This window comes from Mytilus trossulus, chromosome 6 (genome assembly GCF_036588685.1).
Source record: "Mytilus trossulus isolate FHL-02 chromosome 6, PNRI_Mtr1.1.1.hap1, whole genome shotgun sequence".
Classification (NCBI taxonomy): domain Eukaryota; kingdom Metazoa; phylum Mollusca; class Bivalvia; order Mytilida; family Mytilidae; genus Mytilus; species Mytilus trossulus.
In genome coordinates this window covers 53,966,892-53,975,844 of record NC_086378.1, presented here as the reverse complement: position 1 = coordinate 53,975,844, position 8,953 = coordinate 53,966,892, and the positions used below count along the sequence as shown (strand labels likewise).

General features: G+C 30.8%; 1 long non-coding RNA gene across 1 annotated transcript; it reads left to right on the top strand.

The window, feature by feature from the left end:
• The first annotated feature begins 2,642 nt into the window (after positions 1–2,642).
• Positions 2,643–7,885, top strand: LOC134721534 (uncharacterized). Its single transcript, XR_010107876.1, has 5 exons — positions 2,643–2,718; positions 4,263–4,343; positions 5,291–5,347; positions 6,034–6,122; positions 7,054–7,885. It is a non-coding gene; the product is annotated as an uncharacterized LOC134721534 (long non-coding RNA).
• The last annotated feature ends 1,068 nt before the right edge of the window (positions 7,886–8,953 follow it).

The following is an 8,953-nucleotide window of genomic DNA, read 5'->3' as shown; positions in this document are numbered from 1 at the left end:
AAACAGCAATAATGTTCAGCAAAGTAAGTTCTACAAATAAGTCAACATGACCAAAATGGTCAGTTGATCCCTTTTGGAGTTATTGCCCTTTATAGTCAATCTTTAACCATTTTTCATAAATCTAAGTAATCTTTTACAAAATCTCCACTGAAACTACTAGGCCACAATCATCTTTGGGGTATCTAGTTTGAAAAATGTGTCCGATGACCTGGCCATTCAACCAAGATGGCCGCCACGGCTAAAAATAGAACATAGGGGTAAAATGCAGTTTTTTGCTTATAACTATGAAATCAAAGCATCTAGAGCAAATCTGACAAGAAGTTAAATTGTTAATCAAGTCAATATCTATCTGCCCTGAATTTTTCAGATGAATTGGACAACTGGTTGTTGGGTTGCTGCCCTCCAATTGGTAATTTTTAAAGAAATTTTGCCGTTTTTGGTTATCTTGAATACTATTATAGATAGCGATAAACTGTAAACAGAAATAATGTTCAGCAAAGTAAGATCTACAAATAAGTCAACATGACCTAAATGGTCAATTGACCCCTTAAGGAGTTATTGCCCTTTATAGTCAATTTTTAACAATTTTCATTAATTTGGTAAATTTATGTAAATTTTTACCAAATATAGTTCTCTGTTACTAATGGGCAAAGTTCATGATAGATATAATTGTAAGAAGCAAAATCGTTCAGTAAAGTAAGAACTTCAAACACATCACCATCACCAAAATACAATTTTGTCATGAATCAATTTGTGTCCTTTGTTTAATATGCACATAGACCAAGGTGAGCGACACAGGCTCTTTAGAGCCTCTAGTTTTGTCAGCTTGTCTTTTTCTTTTGAAGCCATATGGCGTTGTAACATTGTACTTTTATTGTCGTTTTGTGAGTTTTAAAGTCCCTCTGGTATCTTTCGCCTGTTTTTTTCAAGGCTAATGATTTGTATAAGGCATATATAATTTTGTGTTTGTTAATCAGGGTATTTTTTTATCTATTGGGGGTCCGTGTGCAGGTAAAATTGCTTTATTACATTGAAATATAAATTAAGATTAATCATTCCATTATAAGATAATTCGTGCTGGAAAATGAAAGAAACAGAAAACATTTTTGTCTTTCCCAAATGTGCATAAACAAATACAAACTTGTCCGACCATGTGTATATGAGGTGTTTTTAGTGACCGTATTGAGATAAAAGAAAACCGCATCTAACATTTCTCTGTCAATTTGCAGTATCTACCAGTGTCTATTAATAATCAGTTGTCACAAATTTACAAATTAAATGTCTATGTTCACAGTTTGGGAAGCACAATGTAGGTATGGTTCATAGTTACAGATTATTTTTCAAGTTGGAATCTTCTATTCTTTTAAAAATTTGCTATTTCATTATTAAATAAATTTTCATATGGGTTTTCCAAATTTCTTTTGTATATTAGCCTATTATCTGTATCCTTATGTTGGTCATCAATGTCTTAACCGTTTTTATTTCTGGCATGACTAACATGAGTAACACGAGTAAATACCTGCATTATGTAAAGTTTTGCCACATTTAGTGTTTCATTTAGTAGGGGGCTAGTTTCTTCTCTTGAACGTCGATCACGAAAAAGAAGACTGTCATTTTATAAAGCCATACAAAAACTGCCTTGTTCAGATCGAACAACTACATTAGAGTATGTTGTTACTCCTACCGTCTCCTAACGTTGACTCATTAAATTTATTTAGTACTTTATCAAGCGGACTTTTGCCAATGAAATTGAACTCATCATAGATACCAGGATTAAAAAATATATGTACGCCAGACGTGCGTTTCGTCTACAAAAGACTCATCAGTGACGCTCGAACCAAAAAACGTTTGAAAGGCCAAATAAAGACCAAGTTGGAGAGCATTGAGAACCAAGAAAAATCCTAATAGTTTTGCCAAATGCAGCTAAGGTTATCTATTCCGGAGGTAGAAAAGCCTTTGTTTTTCAAAAAATCTTATATTAAAGTTTTATTAACAGTTAATTTATAATTATGAACATATCAATGATAACGCAAGGCAACACAGGAGATGACAAGAGTGTCTACTTTTTTTTTTATAATTTTTATCTTTTCTAATTGAAGCGTTATACAATGATGAGTATATCTGTATATCATATTTTACTGTTATAAGTTACTATTGGTATTACTATAATAAGCTCATCACCGGTATTACACATTGTTAATTCGTCAAGATCAAGAACATTATAATCTTGTCATTCTGAATGTTTACATTACGAACGCATATAGTGGTATTGGATTTTTTAAAAGTCAACATCGAATAGTGATACCCAAAGGATAATACACATACATACACTTCAATTTTTTGTTTCAAAAACCATGCATTTGTAGAGAATGTACTAGATAAGACCTATAAAAACGAATTTTACAACCGGTTAAACAGGTAGACAAAACTGTTCGATTTGACAACACTAGTTTGTATGGAATACATATTTTTTTTTATAGATTATGCTAATCTTGTGCTGAATGAATAGTGTAGCCTTTCTTATTAGCATTATAAGTAAATATGTTCGAAGTACATCGTTGCATTTATGATAGAAATAAAAACTGCTTCCCATTAGAAATGAATGGGGGAAAAAAGTGAACATACATCACTTTCATTTTATTTCAGAATCAAAAGAATGCAGTGTATTGTATGCAGAAGTTGATAAGGAACAACATAAAGGCAAACAGCGCAAGCCAGGTAACTATCAAGGTGAAACAGGTGTAACATGTATAATTTAAATAAACCTAACATGCTAATTAGTTTGTTTTCTAAACATGATTATTTACAAACGACAAACAACCGACGTGGTCATATTTAAATCTTAAACTTCCCGATAATTTTTGTTTATAATTTACAACTTTTAAACTCTAATTTTCGGTAAAAAGATGATGTTCATTCAGTAAATAAACGCATCTATCCAATCTACTTAAAGATAAAGGATACACCACATACGGTTAAGTCGGTCTCATATCTTGACTAACATCTAGAAATGGATAGTTATTGTTTGGTTAAACCAAAACTTAACGACAAAAGAGATGATTCCCGCTTTTCAATATTGAACTTTTCATTTCTAAGTAGCTTCATTCCAGCAGCACCTGCATACGTGATATTTATCTCCCTATTGATACGATAGTCCCGTGCTTGCATTTCCTATAATGATTTTCTTGATGAGAGTTGCTGCTCACAAAGAAGCTATTAAACCAAGAGTTCCGAAAGGTGAAGTTGAAATCATCCCTTTGTAAATTTTACGGACGCCAACACGAGTTGGTTGACCGTTATGGAATAAACGTTTCACAAATGATATCGAATATGTTCCTTACGTCGTAAATACAATCTCCTTTCCGTTCATGAGTGTGACCTAACGAATTTGACTATTTACCGGATTTGTTATAACACGAGAAACACGACGTGGAGCAATATCTGCTTACCCTTCCGGAGCACCATATATAACTCCTAGTGTTTGGTGGGGGTTCGTATTTTTTATGCTTTAGTTTTCTATGATGTATCATGTGTACTATTGTTTGTCTGTTTTAATTTTTAATTTTTAGCCATGGCGTTGTCAGTTTATTTTCAATTTATTAGTTTGACTGTCCCTCTAGTATCTTTCGTCCCTCTTATACAAAAAAAACGACGATTGCTTGCTTTAGGAAGATGAAAGATTATAGCAAAGGTTTACACTGCCAAGATTACTTTGAAAATCTTTAAAATTGATCTAACAAAGAGAATGTCATAATATGACATTTGGTTTAACGTAAACTAGGGATATCTACAAAAGCTAAACATTTTGTAATTATTGGCTTATAACAGAATATAATAAGTGACTGACTGGTAATGATGTGTTTTATAATTTTTTAAAAACCACTTTGAACGAATCTTCTTACACTTTCTGGTATAACAGAGATATATGCACATGAAGGTATGTTTGTTCTCGTTTCATATGGTAATATTTAATTTCACGTTATGAAAATTAGGATTCATTGTTTATATAAATGTGCATGCAAACGATTGCCGTTATCAAATAAAAAGCTATTTTCAAAAACATAACACGCAACAGAACTGTACCGGGGGATGTTAATAGTCCATAATGACTAGGTAACTATTAGCTGGAAAATTGCCTGAGACAGCACCAAAGAAATACAATAGTACAAATATTTCTTTCTGCTCTATTTTCTATCAGAACTTAAATGTGTTAACCTAGACTAATGAATAGCCCTGTTTCAATTCTTTTTTTTTTTATTTAGTTAAAGAAGATTCAGACGAACCTGCCAATGCAGAATATGCTTCTGTTGTTAAATCCAAATCTAAAAAGGTACACTACAAAGGTAAGTCACTTTCCTAAATTTTCCGAGTTCAGTTACATTGTTACTTATTTAGTTTCCTAAAAAATGTATTGCAGTTTTATAGTTAAGTCTTCGATACTTAGGTATGTTGATTAAACAAAAGTCATGAATACTTAACCATCAGCTTGGTCTATTTTGTGAATTTGTTTTCACTGAATTTTAATATTGATAAAATTACAGCCGTAAAGTGAACTGTGCAATATAATCAAATTCGAATAATAGATAATTGTAATAAGACTTGGATTCCCCACAAAAAAAGGGCTTAAGTTAAAACTTGAAATGCTTATCTTCATACCATCCTAATTTTTGTTTATTTTTATAAGAAATTTTAAACAGCATAAGAAAATCGGTCTGGAACATGATTTCCTAGCAAACACATTAACTTCAGAATATGACAAAAGACAATAACTGGCGAGATTTCAGACAATAAATATTTGTATTATATAAAATATTCATTTTAATTTCAAACCCCTTATTTTGATACTTATCTATTTTATAAAACGTACATTAATGATCATACTCTTGTTTGTATTCAGAAAGGGAAGCATTTATTTTTAACTTGTATCTCAGTTTCTGTAATACCTGTAAAGTAAAAATAGTAAATATCTAAATAAATTTAATGTCTTTTATTATTTCTAAAAATAATTAATTTATGATACTTAGTTTTCCTTTTTCCTTAACTATATAGTTCTACAAACAAATCCATTGCTTACAAAAATAAATAGGTGTTGTAAAATGTTTGTTGATACAACTATCAGTATTTAGAAGAACAAATGCACATTGGTTGACATATAATTATTAGACATCATTAAAATTTCCAGCATACTACTTTTAGTTCTTTTCACAATTTCAAACCAGCCGGTTAATTCTCGACTGCCTCTTTTTAGAGAGCGTATAGTCATTTCAACTACCAGAATATTGTATTTCAGAAGATGCAATTGAAACAGAACATAATGAATATGCAGTTGTTGACAAATCAAATAAAGGTAAGTTATAAACTTGTTGTTATTGTTATAAAATCAAATTTTAAACTGGAATCAAAGTTAACATTTTATTCCTATGATATGACGACTAATGCTGCAAATTAGTCTGCAGTAATTTACATTTGTACATAAGCTCAGAAATTCAAATCCAAGGAACGATTTCTAGAGCGACGTGAAGAGTTGCAAATGCCGACAATTGCGAGTTGTTCTATTATCAGTTTCATTCAGAAATTAAGCTGCTAGTCTATACTTTAGAACAAAGCCTTAATACATAGCTAATATTCGATGTTAAAAATGTAAGGTTCGAAAGATGACGAATTATCATCTAGATAGAAAAATCTACTAAACATTGACTTACTATAAAACATTGACCATGTTCATTTACGATACCATTTCCAGTCATATGAGAATTATTATGCATGTGGGAGTTGATCAAGAAATCAGAAACATGTAAAAATGCAATATTTAAATGAAGATTAACCATTAGAAAGAAAATGTAGTTTGATTTCCAATGAGACACCCTTCCACAAGAGACCGAAAGACACAAAAATTAACAACTGTAGGTCAACGTACGGTCATGTTCATCCTCGAAAACATTTATATTGATAGTGCATATTCATTTTACTTGTACACTCATCAATTTGTACCCATCTTATATTATTACCATTTGACATATTTTTGACCCACAGATTGCACAGAGAATGAAAGTGTTTATGCAAACCAAGATGACGAACAGTTGATTCCTCATAAACCTTTAGAAGCACAATCATCTGGACGGGTTTGTATAATTTTATATATTTTGTTTATTTTCTATAGGAAAACAAATCATAATGGGAACTTGTGGAACATGATACTTTAAATTCTTTGTAATATATGTGTTAAATAGTAAAGCCAAATTTTAATAAGTCAAATGTGGCGTATCATAATAAAACACCAAATCGACCAAACATACTTTACCACTCGCTACCTCATTAACGGGGGAACGATTGTTGGTTTGGGAGTAGACATGTTTTGTGTTTGTCAGTTCGTATAACGAATGCATCCGACGTTTCACTGCTATCGTTTCTAATGTCACATACATGTCTGATTCATTGTGATATCCTACAAAAATTGTAACATAGTGGCTGAATTTCACAATCGGTATAACAGTGATCCATCATAGTAAGTTGAATGATAAATGAAAAGTTATCCTCTTACATCTGTTTTTGTAGTGTTAAGGCACATACCATTTAACTGGCATGTTTTTTTAATCATAACTTGGCAAAACCACGCATTTGAATATCCACGAAAAAAATAAATCACACTATCCACACAAACTTGTACCTTCAAAAATAAACGAATTAACAGTACGTCATTGAAGATCTAGATTAAATAAAATACACAAACCGACATCTATTTCTATTTACATTTTATTATTGAGTATAACTAACATGAACCTTTTTGAGGAAAGTGATTTATGTTCATGTTTATACATGTTATACCTTATATCTTACCTAATTCATTGCTATTTCTTACCATATAGCAGTTATATTATTTAATTTGTTTTATCAATTATAAATATTAGACCAGGAAGTGTCATTACAAGTATACAAGCATAAATTCGATAAACGTTATAGATCATTCAAAGTATTTTAAGTTACATTTTTAAGTATCAACATTTTCAAGGACTTCTACTTTGATCTTATACGTGATTTACATTTTATTTTAAGAGTACAAATCAGGATGGCTTGACATATATAGAAGTTTCCTTCACAAGTAACCAATCAGATCGACGTCCAATAATTGGAGCTGAATCTAAAACTGACTATGTTGACATAGATTTCACAAGGAAAGCGGACCCATTACCAGATGATTCTGATTAGTGACCTTTTTAACACTTTTACATTAATTTTGTATTTAAGTGAATTGTTTTACAATAGAGAATCATTGTATATAGTGTTTGAAGTACATCACTTGGCACTCGCAAATATGTGAGAGGGTGTTGTCGGGATGTAGTGAAAAAAAGTAGTATAAGTAAAGTATTTATATAAGACCAAAAATAGAATACAGAACAATGAGGTGAAAAAACACTAAAAATGCGCTTGGCAATTGAAGAAAAAAGAACATTGAGGGAAAAGAAAAAGAAAAATACTCCGTGTTGAAAAAAGTGTATTTTCACCTATAATGATTTTTCTTTTACAAATTTTGACTTGGATAGAGAGTTGTTTTATTCGCCCTAATACCTTATCTATTTATATCCAATTAGAAAACTAAGAAAAACAGAAAAAAAAAGAAAAAAAAAGAAAACCCTTTCCAAAACCTCAACATCTTTTTCTCTCTGAATAGTTAGATAATTCCGACCCGACCTATCAATTCATTCCTGATGAATAAATGTAGTATTGTATTGTTTTTCTCTCAACTCAAAACGTTTTCTGTTCAATGTGTATCTCTTTAGTGTATATTGCTCTACTTTTCATTTGAGAGTTCTGTTGCGAAATGAAAAATGAAACGTCCAAATTCACTTTATGGAGGAACGAATAACATGAATAAATGTACTGTATATATATGTGTGATTTTTTTTGTTTCAGGAATTTGAGTTTGTATATTATTACAAAAATGTACACTGATTATTATGTCATTGTTATAAACTTTCTGTTATTCAAAAAATAGTTCTACTATGATGGATTATAGGCTCATTTTGCAGGTATTGTCATGCTTTTGTTTGTGGATTGGTATAACTCAATCCCTATCATCATTATGTTTTGTCCAATGTTACGAATTGTCGTTAACGTCGTTGTTTTGTTGTCAATAATGTTGTCAACTTTTTTTTTAAATTTTGCCACTGGGTGTTTAGTTTATAAAAATCAAATCAGACTGAGTGTTCGCACTTCTGTTTTGATATGAAATATTTTACAGCACATGCTTCAAAATACCAACGTTTTAATTTGTATTGTTCAGGATATTTAAATTCAAATTAAGGAGTAGGTCAATTAAGACCCCTTTTTTGGCCCCAAAATATAGCATTTTCACAAAAGTGTTAAAATGTAAACTTTTAGTTATTGATTGGACAGTAGAATGTTTCTTCTACATAAATATGGACTGTTTTTGACAATACAATGCACATATATCGAGTACGAACACCATTGAGTCATGCTAAATTACTGAAATCTTCACAATTGTTGCATTTTAGTTAAATTTTAGACGGTTTTCGTGTAAAACGGAAGTGGCTGCATTCGTGTTCATCCTTAATATCGAAATGCAAGTTGTGTTTTATTATAATACATAACATATATTAAGGTTGAGGATGAACACGGATGCGGCCACTTTCATTTTTGACCAAATCCATCTAATAAGTGACATTTTTTCGGCATATTTGGTAGATTTTTCATATTTGAGCTTGAATTGGATCATTTTTAATGACTGTATCAGTTAAAATTTTTCACATTAACTAATTGAATAAAAAAAATTGACACTTAAATGTTTAAAAAGTGGTCAAAATCTTTCGTCAGATGAACCTCAAAGTTGAGGCCAAAATCGGTCCTTACTGGACCTACTCCTTTATAACGACCCAAATATATACTTTTAGTGATAAAATTCATGTTTCATTGTGAAAGAAGGAAGAATATTTCA